Source organism: Clinocottus analis, unplaced genomic scaffold, assembly GCF_023055335.1.
Source record: "Clinocottus analis isolate CAN_PGR_092001 unplaced genomic scaffold, fCliAna1.0.p SCAF_26, whole genome shotgun sequence".
Lineage (NCBI taxonomy): Eukaryota > Metazoa > Chordata > Actinopteri > Perciformes > Cottidae > Clinocottus > Clinocottus analis.
Genome location: NW_027175998.1, coordinates 2,629,982 through 2,647,500, shown reverse-complemented (window position 1 = coordinate 2,647,500; position 17,519 = coordinate 2,629,982). Strand labels below are relative to the sequence as shown.

The 17,519-nt window shown below is 46.3% G+C and overlaps 1 protein-coding gene across 2 annotated transcripts in view; it reads right to left on the bottom strand.

Annotated features, from left to right (window-relative positions):
* Positions 1-17,519, bottom strand: part of slit2 (slit homolog 2 (Drosophila)) — a 79,146-nt gene that overhangs the window by 51,021 nt on the left and 10,606 nt on the right. The gene's annotated exons all lie outside the window — the stretch shown is intronic.

Sequence of the window (17,519 nt, the reverse complement as noted above, 5' to 3'; positions counted from 1 at the left end):
AATTCTCCCAGGATTTATAGACATTTATTGGATTTATAAAATAAAATTTAAAAAAATGACAGATTAATAAATCAAAATGACAATTAGATGCAGACTGCATTAACGGCTTGTCGTGTATCTGCGCATCTGAGTTTCTGACAGCGGGGCCGCAAACTCAGAGAGAGTTAGAGCACAAAAGCAACGGCAGGAGGGGGGGGGGGTGGAGACGAAGGACAAGGTTGGCGCTGCAGGATGGGGGGAGGGGGCCTGTTATGACATCAGATGTCGTTAACCAATTAGACGGGGTGTTGCAGGAGAGCGGTTCCAGCAGCCACTAAAAGCCTCCGTGTCACTGACCTCAGGAAGAGAGAATTCAATAACAAACCGTTTCTCCTTTCTCTTCTCCCCCCCCCCCCACCTTCTCGTCCTTTCTTTTGCCGACAGCCACTTCAGTGACGGCCCAGCCTTTGTCCCCCCCCCCTCGCTCCCCGAGCGCCTCGGGCCCTTATTTACGTCGAGCCGAGAGGACCTGTCCGTCTGGAGTAAGAAACCCGAGGCCCTCTGGCGACTTCCACTGTGTGTCAAGGCCGCGGATTGTTTGCTGGGTCGCTGCCGGGTTTCCACATGACCGGATTAGCAATTAGCTTTAATGAGCTTCGGTCAAAAGGTGAGGGTGCACAGCGATCTGATTGGGAGATTTGAACTGGGCAAAAAAAAAAAGAAAGGTTAAGCGACACTTGAGCCGAACGAAAGCGGCGAGTTTAAGTACCTGCTGGGGATACTAGTCTGCTGCTGATGATACAGGCTTCTGTTGAGGAGAGATTTACAGTATGTCCGTGTTACAATTCATGACGGAGGTCTTTGAAACACTCTTGCTCATGTGAAAAGACAATCTGTCCCAGAGCTTACTCTCAGAAACACACACACACAAGTGTAGCTGGAACAGCTGAGCTTTAGATTGCTCCAAAATCCCCTGTGACCGTGGGTTTGGGCCAGAGGGGTGAAATAAACTTACCACCTGCTACTGGTAGTCCACACACACTCACACACACGCACACACACACTCGCGCACACACTTTCCCCTAACATCTGCCATTGCAGTCCCTTGTGTTTTGCCAACACCGGAAACTTTCAGACTAATAGTCACAGCTCGAGGCGGCGCTTACGGTTTCCCAGCTTTTTAATGGCTGTTCGTCTTACATCATTAATGCGTATCAATCACCGTAAACACACATGCGGGGCGGGGCGGGGGGGACGACAGAGCGCACATGCAGCAGGATTTGTATCACTGATCTGTGAATAACAGCGCTGAGAGGCTCTGCAGTGAGTATTGAGCTGTTTGAGTTCAGAGCAGAGAGGGGAGGGGGGGAGAAAAGGGAAAGCGACTGAGAGGAGCAGCTCCACTCAAAACACACTAAACAACCAGAACGGCCCCGGAGCAATTACAAATGTGGCGAATCTCATATTGTTTGATTTATTTTTATTTCTTTTGGCCTGTCAGACTGAGGTTTACAGTAACTGAATGTTTTTTCTTAGAGGAGCTGTTTGTAGTGTTGTTTAGCACATATGCTATTTTAGTTGTATCGGCAGTTCGATCCTGGACTCCGCTAGCCCATGTCAATGTGTCCTTGAGCAAGACACTTAACCCAAAATCGCTCCCGTAGCCGCGCCTGAATCTGAATAAAATGATTGACGATGTGTTTGTCGTGTTCCATCAGCATCCTTATCCATAAATATCTGGTGCTTTTGACACGGTTTCATGGTCTCTAGTCAATAATATAATGTGAGACACCAATGGGCACACACACACACACACACACACACACACACACACACGAGTGGTCATGGAGGAGAATCAGCGATCAAACGTCCAGTCCCTCTCGTCTGACTCTTTCATCTCTGCATGCTAATTAACCTTGACCTGGAACCTCCCAGCGCTTAATTGCAACCATGGAAACGCCTGCCATTTGTAGAATGTACGCACACACACACACGCACACACACACACACACACAAACACACACCACGCAGTGTTCAATTAGAACTCATCCATTCTGCTTGACTTGCAACAGTCATCGCCATCAGGCCGTCAGTTATCACCTGTCTGTTTCTGCCTCGTCGACTCATAGAGATAAAGAAGAGCTGGAGGCGGGAAGGGAGGAGGAGGAGGAGGAGGAAGAGGAGGAGGAGCAGGAGGGGAAGGAGGGGGAAGAGGAGGAGGACATACAAGTGTGCAAGGACATGAAAAAACAGATTTAGGTGAGGCTCTGCAGTGGCGGGAAAAAGTCTTAAGAAAAGCAACTGGGGCCGTCCTCGACGAGCCCATCGATTGATTTAAATGGACAAATCTGTAAGACAAGACTTTCTAGAATTCATATCTTGTTTACCACAGATGTGCTGATAAAATGTTTGGTAAGAAGTTATTCAACATGAAAAAAGCCCCAAAACAGGACTCATCGAACAAAGATAAGGTCAGCCTTGAACACAACCAAAAAGAAATACCCCGTTGCATCAAACCCAGAAATACTTGTTCTGCAGCAAAATGCATTAGTGAAGTGTTCATACTGTGTAGCATAGTTTCATTTCTGCTTCTTCTGGTGAAGTATCGGATAATTGCTCTTCCTACAGTACAGTATTTCCTTTTAAGGTGGCATTAAATAAATAAATAACACTACCTCAAATTTTGACAATACTTCAATACTGAGAAATTTGGCAACGACGGAAAAAAGAAAAAGCGTTTGCTGCGAGAGAGAAATGAAGAAAAGAATGAGTTTCAAAAAGAAAGTAAATGAGGGAGAAAAGCAGCACAGTTGAAGTGCCATAAAAACCAGCCAAGCCAACCCGACGGCTGTTTTTTTCCTGAGAGGCCATTGAGAGAAGCGCGCAGGAGATGGAAAGCGCCGCCATTCCTTTTAGAAGTGCAGACTCAAAGTGTCTCCCTTCCTCTCCTGAAGCAGGATGACTGACACACACACACACACACACACACACTCACACCTGCGTACGAGCTCGGTTCAAATGAGGCCCGTCACGCCTCCGACGCTGACCTTACGAACCCGCGTGGGACCAGCATGCTGCGCTCGCACAGCGCTGGTCTTCTTACTGGGGGAGGGCTCAGTCTGAACATGCAGGTTGTCAAGAGGCAATGTGTTGTGGTTAATAACCCTTTCCTCTCCTCCCCCTCTCGCTTCCTCCCACTTTCTATATTCCAGGTGCTTAAGACCAAAGGAATTCTGCTGCTGGGGGTCATGACACACACACACACACACACACACACACACACACACACACACACACACACACACACGCTTTTGACGACACTCATATCACTCTAACCTCACAATAATTACAGTAATGTTCATGTCTCATATGTTGCACGTCTGCCTCTGCATCTTGGCCATCGACAAATTGGCTTTTGAATGTGTAGGAGGGACGTAAAAGACCTGTCAATCACAAGGTAGCCCCGCCTTAAAGCATACTCTATGCGACTATAAATACTCGAAACTAGAGATTGAGACCATAAACTCATGTTTACAATATTTACTGAAGGAATAAATCAAGAGAGAAATAGGGTGACTTTCCCATAATTTCTATACAATTTTTTGCAACCAGAGAAGTCGCCCCTTGGTGGCCAGTAGAGAGAATGCAAGTTTTAAGACACTGAAACAATGGGAAACAATGAAAATACAAGTTTTACAAAAGGGGATCCGGCGCTTTTGTCCTCCACAGACGCTGTCCAGCACGGTATTTATTACCGCACGTTGCATTACATTACATTCAGTGAGGTACAACAGTGTTCAACAAGACGCTCAACAGGAACAGGACGATATCCTCGGCTGCAAAGATGTCTGGGAAACACCAACTGTTACCTAGCGGGTCGCTGAGGCGACAGGAATCTTCTGTGCACTGTTGAACGCGCTGACAGGAACCCACCCACCCGGAGCGCCGCTTGTAATGATGAGCGCTGTAAAACAGGCTGACATCATAGCCTTGGGTCACTCATTCCCTCGCTGCCTGCCTTTTAAACTATATTTTATGTGTGTGTGTGTGTGTGTGTGTGTGTGTGTGTGTGTCTGTGTGTGTGTGTGTGTGTTCTAAACTGTCCAGGTGTTTAGGCAACACTAACTTTCACTACCTTCTGTCCGTAACAACCTGGAACGCCACCGCTCCTCTTCAAAATGCAACTTTATTTTCTGCCCGACACACACTGACGAAATAACTAAACCACGATATCACAGTCAGAGCGGAGAAAGCAACAGATGGAAATTATAAGATGAAAAGAGAAGGAAAATGGCGGTGTCATTGTCAATTGTGTCAGAATTTTGAATGAAGACAGATTTCACAATGCAGGAAAAGAAACAGCTGCTGCCACAATGAGATGAGACGGATGACGAACAAACCTCATTTGTAAGCCAGAAAGAAAAAAAAAGAACATCGACATAAACAGCTTCAATAATGAAAAACACGATCTGGTCAAACATTGCGACAGCAAATTGTTTAAATTCCTCTCCCTGAACTCGTACAGTTGTCCTCCAATGAGCTGTCAGTGGACCCCGACTTCTAATACCTGACCTGCGCACACACACACACACACATACACGCACACGCACACACACACACACACACACACACAGTTCCTCCTCTGTGTCTTCCTTTGTTGCCAGTTCTCTGTGTCTCTGCACGTCTGCCAATAGTCCGTAATTCAATTTCTCGGGACGATAAGAATCTGTCTTTGTGTTTCCGTTGCGCTGAAAACCCTCGTGGAGTTTCGCGACGAGGCCTGAACACACAAATGAGAGGAAGAGAAGAGGCAGCGGAGCCTCCTCAGCGTGTGAAATATTTAAGAGGGCTAGGATGGAAGTAGAAAAAAAAACCTGCTGCGTTTTGTTTCTGTGAAAAAGTGAGGAGACAGAGCGAGAGAGAGAGAGAAAGAGAGAGCGTAAACCACAAAAGCTCTCCTCTGACTCGGCCCATTTAAGCCCGTTTAGAGGCAAAGACAGGAAGCCCCCGGTCGCTGTTATTACTCGAAGTGGAAACAGACGGACAGACGGAGAAAAAGAGAGATGGGTGTGAGGAGGAAGGAGTGATGCCATACGATCAGAGTCCTGACTTGTCTTCGCATAGTTTAGACGATCAGATGGCTGCTTTATCCTGCATTACCCAATCTTCCTGGCATCCTGTGTGTGTTTTCGGTGTGTGTGGGTGTGGGTGTGTGTGTGTTCTCGCCCCCCTCCGACACTTGCCGAGAGGTCAGAGTTCTTAAGAGCAGCCGTCCAATTACTGGTGGGCATGGCGTTACCGTAGAGATGAGAGAAAGCTGTAATTGGATAATGACACATCAGGGTTGGAACCTGTCATTAGACCCTCGCGAGGACAAATATACATAAGCACTCGGGTATGTGCGCACACACAGACACACACACAGGTCGGGTACCAACCTGTGATTACAAACCTGCTGATCTATCACCAGCCTGCAGCTACAACATCTCTCTCTCTCTCTCTCTCTCTCTCTCTCTCTCTCTCTCTCTCTCTCTCTCTATCTCTCTCTCCAAATCCTCACCTCTGACTGACAGCAACATTCACACGCTGTAATTTTGAACTCTATCTATCGGAAGTTAGTTTCATAATGGTTCCAATGCAGGCAATTCACTTAAAGTGACAGCAGCTGATGTGTTGAGGGTCTGTGTCCCCCCCCCCCCTCCCTACACCACCACCCCCGCCCGCTCAGAGTCCTCACATTATGTAAACATAGTGCGTTTTAATGAGCCTGGGTCGCCGTGGTCACCTCAAACACACTCAGCTTTTGGGGAAATAATGTGAGAGGCTCTAAACTTGCGAGCAACATCTCTGGGAGGGAATCGCTGGTCGGCTCCCAGTTTCCTCTCTCGGGTTTCCGACCGCATCGGTAGCCTGGATGAGGGTCTTGCATAAGCCTCTCAAAACCAATGTGTTAGGCCCGGGGGAGAGAGATGGGTAGAGGGAGCGGAGGCAGCGGGGAGGAGGGGGTGTAAGACTTGAGAGAAAGGTGCTGGAAAGAGAAAAGGAAGATAATAGAGGGGTAGGAGGGAGAGAGAGAGAGAGAGAGAGAGAGAGAGAGAGAGAGAGAGAGAGAGAGAGAGAGAGAGACGAGTAGGGGAAGAAAATGGGGGCGCAAAAAAAAAAAAGACCAAGCGAGCGGGGGAGTTGGAGAGGGAGGGCAGGAGAGGTTTTCTTTTGTGGCGGTTGGAGAGTGACAGGGGTGCCAATGGAGTGGCCGGCGATGACGGTCCCGCTGGAGAATGCCGGCTATGCCAGTGGAGTGGCACTAATGGAGCCAGAGAGGGGATGCAGTTGCCTGCCCCGGAGGAGGGATATTGTGCGACTGGACAAGGCGACTTGACACGGAGCCAAGATGGAGGATTAGAGAAGGGAGGGAGGGAGGCGCTCGGAGGCAGGGAGAGACAGCCATGTTAGGTCTGCTGACTGATTGACATAAAGTGAAACCTCTCTGTTTACCATTTGACTGGCGAGACTGTGTGAGCGCTCTGAGTTTCTGGTCTTTGTTCTAGTTTGTGTGCAGCCAGAGTGAGTTTTTTTATGCTCCTGGGGCAGAATTAATAACCCTTTGAGATTGACTTTGCCACATAGGTTTCACTTAAGTTGTTAAAATGGCTTCCACAGAGTGACAGTATAACACAAGTAATATCATCCGTACCTTGTGAAAGAAATGGACTTAGTCACCGTGACGCTCCCCCGTTGGTTTGTGGACTACCGTTTAGAGGCCTCAAGCGTTGGCGTCTCTGTTTTAGGCCGACTGCATTTTCAGCCACGTGCCGTCACCTTTCGCTATCTGGTTGTCGGCTGTAGCCATCTTGGCCTGTTCACTATTTCAGTCATCGCCATTTGGGGGTTTTTGCAACCAGAAGTGAGACGAGAGTACGAATGAGCGCTGAACAAGACATTTTTAGGCTAACTAAAACGAAATTAACTTTCATGAACTGAAGAAACCAACGCAGGTTTAAAAATCAGAGACGTGAAACACAACTCCCAGGAAGTGATAGCAAACTGTCAATCACCTTGTAGCCCGCCCTAAAGCATCCCCAGCTCTACTTGACTGAAAATGGACAAGAATTTACTAAATGAACATCACACTGCATTGAAGAAGACTTGAAACTAGAGAGTGAGACATACATTCATGTTTCTAATGTTTACTGAGGGAATAGATCAAGAGAGAAGTAGAGTCATTTTCTCATAGACTTCTATACAACCAGAGGAGTCGCCCCCTGGTGGATATTGTGCGAGTTTAAAGCACTTCCACATTGGCTTCACTTTTCAGACCAGGAGGTTTAGCTGAAATGATGACACACACACACACTTTCTCTCTGATGCACACAGCGAGCGGGGGTCAATATTGCTGAGTGGCTGTGATGGGGGTGAGTAGAGCAGCGTTGCATGATGAATTGTCCCAATTACGCTATCATCCCATCCCATAATTCACAGCACCGGGCAGACTCGTCCATCATCACAGGGATCCATACCCTGCAGATATTTAGCAGGGGGAAACTGCCGCGCGTCGACAAGGGGGCGAGACAAAGACAAGAAGAGGAAATAGCTCGGAAAATCAGCCGTGTCGCACCGGCGTCCACGCTGCGTTATCCAGCTAAGCGCAGAGGGCTAAAAGTGGGTGAAAGAGAGGGGCGAGGAAGCACACGCGTAGGAAACGAGGAGGATGCGGGGCGACTTAGCGGCTCCGATGGGAGGCGCTACCGCACACGGTGACCCATAATCGCACACCGGCGAGCCGAGGAAGCGCTTTGATGATCCTCAGGAGACCTCACACGCACAGCGTAGATTCACACACTGTCGTAACTACCTGCTTCCAGGTAAGCTCTTCCTGGCGTTGGCTAGGTATGTGACCCCCCCTTCCACTCTCCCCCCAAGTAATCCACACTCAGGTTACGCACTTCTTTCTGACAGACACGCTGGCTCCAGGCTTCAGGCTACCTGCCATCTACAGTAAGTACTGACATACCTCTCTCCTCTCCTTTCCGCATGACTCTCCCCCTCCAGCTCTCGTCCATCGCTTTCTACTTTTTTTTTTTTTCCCTTTTCACAGCTAGCTCAATAGAGAAAACATCTCTGTCTTCACCTGGGTAAATCCCCCCCCCCCCACCTTCTCCGTTCGGTTTTTCCACACCATTTAAGAGAGCAAACACATCTCTAATCTTTCTTTTAAACACCCTTCATTCATTCCATCTGTATCCACCCCTCCTCTCTCTCTCTCTGTCTCTCTCTCTCCAGGCGTGACTTGTCGTCCCCGTAATCTGATGGGCGAAGCAGCGCCGTCCCTGGCGGCGCGTTCATTATCCTGAATATCTCGTTGGGTTGACGCTGATGCTGCCAGACCTTTCACCTGTGCGCCGGGAACTTTGACACTGGCACACCCCGGGGCGACAGCTGATCGATTGAGCCGCGTCCAGCGCCCCAAACGGAGCGACGTGAAACGGAAATGTGTTTGGGGATTGAACACGAGAAATGTCCTTCAAACTTTGACATCTCATATGTCTGTCAGTGTTTTGTTGTATGTTTTATCGTTTACTTTTTATAAGCGGTATTTTTTTCATGTGAAAGTAAATTTCCAACAAAATGTCTTTGGTAAATGTTACAGTAGTGTTTATAAAAATGGTACGTTAAAGAAGCGTTCCCGATATTGGAGTAGATTAGGTTTGTTGCCGTTGCGAGGCAAAGTGAGTTAGTTCTAGTAAAAGAAAAAAATAATAATATTTATGTTTCTCATGAACAAAGACTTCAGGATTTACTTGGGACCTCATACGATTCAGCCGACTAATCGACAAGGTTGTTTTAATCTGAGTTTGTTTCACATGAAAGCACCACCGAGACCAAAACAACAGATTAATTGACGAATGGCCGCCGTGGATTAAATGCTCATGCTTTCATGTTGACGCTTGGACAGCTTCGATTTCTGAGGAGAGGACTCGACATGGACTACAGACTCTTTACATGATAATTAAGATTTAAAAAAGCATTATTGTCCTTTCACACATATTTTTGTCTTGTTTCACCTGCTCCAAACTATAGATTTCTTTTTTTTAGACTGCGTCTAATCAAACATTTCAGCCTTCTTGAAAAAGCAGGATTTATTACTTCTTAACGAGGTGTAGCTGCAAATCTTTGTTTCCTTCCATTGTTACTGTTTCCAATTCAAATAAATAAAGTTCATAGTGGAAAATGTAAAGCTGCACAAAGCAGCTCAGCAAAATCCACACCCACACACACACACAAACACACACTCGCTTCCTGGGCCCCGTGCAGGAACAAGTTAGCTCTAGCCGCGGTAAAAGTCGAGTGGGGCGTTTCATATCTTTACATTCTGTCTGTGTGACATCATCCTTTGTGCCGGTGCCCTCTGAATAATGCCAGTTGGGCTTTTGGCGAGCCCATCTCCGAACCGCTCGAGCATGAATTAAGGCATTGTGTCGGGATCTGAATAGCACGAAAAAAAAAAAACACTTCTTAGGAATGAGTGGCCTTGAGCAATCCAGATAGGCGGTCGTGTGATTCACACGATGGCGATGCGAGTGAGTCACTGACACTCAACACCTCAACGCGCTGTCGGTTTGCAGTCGAGGTGAGTCGGAGCGACGTGAGAAAACACACAAGGACACCAGAAAGGGGGATAAAAAAAAAGACTTTTCCTATTTGGCCAGATCCAAGAGTGCTAATGAAACCATTTCCTTGGACATTATATCTTTGTACGTGATGAAAAGCTTTGTGCGTGTGTGTGTGTGTGTGTGTGTGTGTGAAAGAGTTTTTATATCTGTTAAAGTGCATTCAGAGGAACGGGAGGGGACAGGAAATATTGCTGAATGGTAAAGCGATGTGTTTGTGCCAGAGTGCGTTTGTTAGAGAGAGAGAGAGAGAGAGAGAGAGAGAGAGAGAGAGAGAGAGAGAGAGAGAGAGAGAGGGAAAGAGAGAGAGAGAGAGAGAGGCCCATCCACAGCCGCCTCAGGCTCCAAAGGCTTAACTTCATTTCCTCAGACAGACATAATGGCAGATATTTGCATTTCCTATGTACACAAAGTCAGTGGCTCAATATGTCCTCATGCAAAACACTGCAACTCAACATGCTATCAGCAGATACTGATCTTTTTTCTATAAAAAGGCAACGAAACCCAATAATCCCTTGAACGTCGTCAGGAATACCCAGAAGCAGGACTTACTTCCTGTTCCCCCCCTCCATGAGCATCACAAAAGAGTCAGTATGGCCTTGATGTGAGTGGAAGAGATGGCCTTCAAAGATAACAGTGCATCAAATGATTGGATGAGATGAGGGAGTATGAACCTTTCACTAATCTACCGAGTTCTGTCGGTAACATCCGACATCCCATGCCGTGAGCAATGCACGTTTACTGAGAGTTCACACGGGGGCGTGTCAGCCCACAAGAACAAGAACCACACTTTAAGGCGCCGATCACACCAGATGCGACTCTCAAAAACGAGTTGCAAGCAAAACCGTTGTTTTCCTCTGGTCGGCCTTTCATGCGCGCCTTTTAAACCGCGCGTCGCGTTTTTCTAGCGTTTTTTCGGTGCGCTTAAAAGTTAAAATATTCTCAACTTTTAAGCGTGAGGCGCAGAGTTGCACAGCTCATCACTGTCACGCTCGGCCAAAGCAGCCAATCGGATCAAGCGAGAGGCGGGCTTTACTCCTTCCTGTTGTCGTGTGGTATGAACAGCGGGAAAGTCAAAAGAAAATGGCTTCCCTCCAACAAGGCGCTCATATAAGCGGTAATTACAAAGAGCTTCACAATTCTAGATGGAAACACTACTCTACTGCTCAGAAGATGCTTAAACTGACTCCTGCTCAGTCGAAAGTACAACTGACAGCACTCTTCATCGAGACACAATTCGTGGAATAGATTTCTTTTTAATACCGTGAACCCAAAAACTCCTCTTTTGGGGTACTTTTTCCGCCTCGTCCTCATCCCACAACACAGCAAGGGCAAGAGAGTTTTTGTCAAGGCGTTTTTGAAGCGGCTGTGCTAGTGGTGTGATCGGCCCCTTGACAAAACAATCCATGATAAAAATTTTCACGCGTTCTTGGGCAGAAACACCGGTCGACACCGGGTACATCACCGCAAACAAGCGTCGTAATTTAAATCCGCCACCGAGCGCCAAAACAAGCGAAACACTAAACATGTCACTGAACTTCTCTCCTTCAGCCCTCCAGCTCCCACTGAGCCGTGCCCTGTAGACACACTGACCAATCGCAGCGCACGTCAACGGTGCCGCTGGGCCCTGTGACCAATCACACGTCCAGACCCTCCAGAAGGCCGTTTCATGTATTTTAACCAGGCTGCTCTACCACATATAAAGAGAGGTGAAATGGGATTGGATGAAGATGCAGTTAACCAGCTCCCAAGCCGATTCGTACCGGAGGCCCGAAGCAGAGGAACAGATGAAGACATGAGCAGGTCAATGAGAAAATAAGCTAATGGAGAAAAACTATTAAAATGCATGCAATGTATTTGTGAAAAACAATTACATTATAAAATATCTATAACTTTGTGATTCTGTTTAGGCCAGCATAGAAAGCTTAGAAGGCCCCGACGGCCCGGCACTGCACTGCACTTGTTACATTTAATTGTTGTTCCTAGAGTGTGGTAAGATGACCTTAATGAAGGTCAAGTTGGTTTCACAATAATGTTCTGAATGCTACAAGTTTGATCTTAGAATGAAAAACATTTCCTGCCTTTGGAGGATCCACAGCTGCTACAAGTTTCATTTGTCATGATTTTCTTAGTAGGAGGAGACCCCCTCTCCCTCCCTTCACTCCTACATATAAATCACCTACTGCTTAGATCTTCTGACTGGGACATTCCTCACATTTTGACCTCTGCGAGGGCCCAGAGGTCGTTGCCACTGTGGCAACCAAAACGCCCAACGTGCTCTGTCTTAATTAAAAAAAGCATGATTTGCTCAGAGAAAAAATGTTCATCTCCTCCACCTTTGACCCCCTCTCTTCCTCTTCCCCCCTCCTCCTCCTCTTCCTCCTCCCTTCCCTTCCTCCTCTAACCGTCGACACGCTGGGAAAGCCCACATCTTCTGAAAGACGCCTGCGCTCTTGTGACCATTGTGCTGAGTCTGTCGCCTCGGCCGAGGTGGTACATTTGTGCGCGCAAGTCTGTGTGTGTGTGTGTGTGTGTGTGTGTGTGTTTGTGGGTGTGTGTGTGTGTGTGGGTTTGTGGGTGTGCGCACGGCAGGGTTAAGCTCTCACAGAAAGACAAAGCCACAACCTTCGAGGCTGCTAAGCAACAATGCTGCCTGGTAAAGCCTCATCAGGGCACCGTTTAGCAGAGGATTAGAGACTATTACACACATAAACACACACACACACACACACACACACACACACACACACACACACACACACACACACACAAAATCAGAGCCTCATCAACTCATCAATTCAAACCCCCGCCCCACTTTAACTCCGGTTTAATGTCTGCATTTTCCTCCTCTCGGTCAGCGCGTCCATATTGACTCTCCGTCCTCGGAGGATGAAGGACAAGAGGCACAACGAACTTCTCTTCAATTTCTTTTCTTTCTTTTCCTCCATCTCTCACTTCATCAACGCGCCAGCAAATTAACACAAAGTCAAAGTTTTAGGTAACAGCCCGACACAACGCCAAACACAGAGAGACACGCTGTGACCGAGTAACCGGGAAAAACTGTTGCAGAGGGCGATTTGCCAAAAGAGGCAGAGCGCCATAATAACGCACATAAATACACACCAACACTGTCCCATCAATGGAGCCTCATACTCAGGCATAAACCGACTGTTCAGCTGTGGAAGCAGTGACCCATTCTCTTATCCTCCCATCACCCCGTCCCTTCATCAACCCCCTCTTTCATCTCTCCCTCTTTCATCTCTCGACTGATTTCTGTCCTACGAAGAGAGAGTTGGCAGGGAAAAGCAGAAAAGAGAAGAAGAAACGCGACAGAAATAAATGTGTTCACGGTCGACATTGTGTCATCTGCATAGAGATGGAAAACAATCGTGTTGTACTGAATAATTTAAAAGGAGCTTCATGGTGGAAGTGGAAGAAATGAATCTGCTGCACTTGTTTCTCAACATGCCTGGTATTTTTTTGCATTCTATGAAAGAACCCAATTTGACTTTTTAATTTAGTTGCGTATAATAGTTTTCTTTCTATATGGAAATCTTGGTTTAACCTTTTGGAAACCGTGCGCGAAAATCCTCCCGCTCCAATTTTAAGTCCCAGCATGTCCCACTCAGAAAATCTTTTGGCATAAAATACGTAATTTTTTCCTTTTGTGGACCGAACGACACAGTTTTTTGGACTGAAACTACTTTCTAACAAGCCAATGCTTTGTTTTATTGTGATTTGTATAGCAGATTTATATTCCTTAGGTCCTAATGTTTTCAAAAAGGTGTCTTATTGACCTAGGAGGAGGCATTTTTGGGAAATCTGGCTCATATCAAGCTGAATGTTCATAATTCATATGATCAAAATATCTTTTAAAAGGGATTTTTTCGCCGATATACATTTTTTTCCCCAAGACTTTGCTGAACAAATACATACAATAAACACATTGGTTGCACAGTTTTCGACGAGTTAAGATCAATGATCTCCAGGAGGAAACAGAATAAGAGTTGAACATTATAACCTCCATGAAGGGAGGCTTTACTGTTGTTTTAGACGTTTAGCAGCTTACATCAGGTACACTCGTAAACTAAGCTGGTGACTGATGGGAGGTATTCATAGTGTCGGTTGATTGGTATGGCGTCGCTAAATCGCCTGCACCACTCAATTCAATTCTTACTCTTTACTAGACGCTAAATTATTAACTCTTTAACCAGAATATATAGCCGACAGACACTCGTGAGTCATCATCATGATGCGTCATCAGATTTACACACCAGATCAAATTATCCCGGGTGGGAGGTTAGCATTGTTTCATCAGAAGAATTAATTTTGGTAATCCTTTTACACTTAGTGGTCGAAGCGGGCTGGTACACGTCTACATTTTACTCTTTGGTGGCTCCAGAAGCGACTAGTACTCAAAATATGACCACTGCCTCCATGACCTCACCCATAGGTTGTTGTGGTTCTCTTCCTATCTGTCAAATAGAGCATTGTATGTGTCAATTGATTCCCTCATCTCCTCAACTGCACAGACACCATGTGGCATACCTCAAGGATCTATTCTTGGACTTCTTTTCTCTCTGTATATGTTTCGTTTAGGTCAAATCATTCAGCACCATAACATCTCATTTCAGTGTTTTGCAGACGATACATCGCTATACCTCACCATTAAACCCGCTGAATACAACACGCGAGCTAAACTACAGAGCTGTAAAGGTGAAGTGAGAGATTGGATGTCACGAAAAGTTGAACTGAGAAAAATCTGGTCCCTTTCTTAAAGATGGAGAGCACTGCTAAGAACCTGAGTGTTACTTTCAGTGACAGTGAGCTAAATGTTGGACATAACACAGATAAATGGTACAATCGTGTTGCTATCAACTCATCAATATATCTTTAAAATCTGTGAAATGTAATATTTTAGCAATACAGGGGAAATTATTCATGTTTTTGTTTCCTCCGAACTGGACTACTGTAATGGTTTACCTCCCTCAGTGCCTGAGATGAAGCTAAACTTTAGACGGTGCAGAACTCTGCAGCCAGACTGCTAACAACCACCAAAAATGCTTAACTTTAATATAATTTAAATGGGTGAGTAAAGATTCATCTCTTTGTACAGATGTCATGAACCGCAAACATATCTTGAGAGACCAAAGTCGTTGTTTGTTCCAGGCTGTTAACTTAAATCTATAAATTTAACATTTATGGGTCTATGGAGATTGTTTTTTTTTAAAAAGCCTCAAGGAGAACCGAGTTTTTTGCTCAGCAATAGTTGTGCAACACCGGGATTGTTGTCAGAATAATCATAACAAATATATTTAAATATAAATATTACAAATTACAGGGCAAACATTTCCGGAGGAATTAAATGTCCAAAAGAACTAAGAAAATCAAATTTTAACTATAGCAATTTTTCCCTTACAAGCAATTTTTGGGTGTGATCTAAAGTAATAATGATGATGTGAAATTGCATAGTTTTCCATTCAAAACCTCCCCAGATCCAATTACTCTAAATATCTTTCATTCACTGTGGATATTCAGAATAGAATATCAAATGCCGACACACGTGCCACTTGAAGCACGAGTTACCTGTAATCATTCTAATTAAAGGTACTAAATTAAGCTAAAATCGGTTCGAGTCAATGATTATCACAATCTATCTACGATTAAAATCCAAATGATTTTAGTTGTCTGGACCAAAGAACACATGCCATGCCGGATGCGAACCCAGGTCAGGAGAAGTGTGTCACACTTATTGGTTTGAAAACAAGTGTTGACTTGATTCAGGCAGAAATAATGTTCCCTCAATAATAAATAGCATCTCTCACACCTGACCTCCGTTTAGCGCTTGAAGGCTGAAACCACGGTGCTCAACAAAGGTTAAACAGATCCAGCACACACACACACACACACACACACAGACACACACACACACACAGACACACACACACACACAGACACATACACACACAGACACACACACACAAAGACACACACAAACACACACACAGACACACGCACACACACACATGCGCACACACACACACACTCAGAAACACACAAACACACACACACACAAACACACACAAACACACACACACACACACACGCACACACGCACACACACACACTCAGAAACACACACACACACAGACACACGCACACACAGACACACACACACACACACAGACACATGCAAATACGCATACACAGACACAGTCACGCGCACACACACGTGTGCACAGACACAGACACACACGCACACAGACACACATCGCGCACACACACAGACGCACACACACTCACACGTGCACACAGACACACACACACACACAGACACACACACACAGACACAGATGCACACACACTCACACGTGCACACACACACACACACACACACACACAGACACAGATGCACACACACTCACACGTGCACACATACACACACACACACACACACACACACACACACACACACACAGACACAGATTTTTCCAAAGCCCCAAAACAGTAAAAACATCATTTTCATAATAGCAGGTTGAGCAAGTGTTCATTTATAGCTCGACTGTCCAAGAACCAAAGTGGGTCCGGTTTCGCACATACCTTCTGACCTCGGCGTAAAACCTAACAAGATTCCACTTCGGAGGTTCTCAAGGCTTTCTTGTTGTGTTTTCTCAAAATAAAAATACACTGTAGGGGGTGTAGACGGAGACATAAGAATATTGACCACAAATACTGTTGGCGAAGCCTCCGTGGTCGTCGTTCCTTCTGAATGACTCCCGTACGTCTGACGGACGTCCTCGCAGCTTTTGTGGCTGCATGGGCGCCAGCTCGGCAAGTTTTTTTCTTTTTCCTGATTGTCATTTAGCAACTTTCTCTTCCTTGTCCTCTTTCGTTCTCTGTCTACAGTTGATTTACACCGGACAACATTTGGCTGGGTAAAAAACACGAAACAATTATGACACAACATCATGAAATGAAATGAACGGCGTTATGCTGAATGAAGAGTGTGCATGCGGCTTCTCTCTGCGTAAGTGTGTGTGTAGGAGGGCGTTCAGTCTGCTGAACACATACACCTGGAGAGCTGAGGCTGACACACACACACGCACACACACACACACACACACACACACAGAGGCAGCTTGTCTGCAACAGCTGAGCAGAGAGCAGTATATCCGAGTTGTATTTTTACCTCGGCCCACACGCTGAGCAATATGCCAACTCTCGGCCTTGAGAAACTCACTCACTCTCACACACACACACACACACACACAGACACACACTCAGAAAAACAGACGCACGCCCTCAGACACGACAGGTCGAGCCCAGCCAACCGCCGTAGCGGCCGCAGAACATAAACAACTTTCACACACTCTCTGAATCATCTGAGCGTTTCAATATTGTTTCAGATAAATATATTCAGCCACACGTATAAATATATGCGACCATAATTATTCCCTGAGACCACAAACGGCCGTGACGGGAAGGCATTTCCCACAGTTTCGCAGCGGCGCTGCCGCCCCGACTCGGGCGGTGCTGGAAATGCGCGGCTCGGTTTACAGCGCAGGCGCTCGGGCCTGAGAGCGAGGAAGCCGCCTGACGGCAACAGGCGCTCGGCGGTTTCGTCGGCAAACTGGAACATTTATGTTGTGGAACTGAAGCCGCCTGCGAAACACCGAGTGTAACTTCAGAAGAGAAACCTGTTTCTATGTTTCGCTGCTCAAATCTCCCTTGATCTGTCCTGCTCACTTTCTCCTCCCCATCCAGACACACACACACACACACACACACACACACACACGTCTCTCCCAGTGGGCAGCAGCTGCTGGAGTGCTAATCTCCATCAGCTACTGAACTGGCTTCGATGGAGAGGGT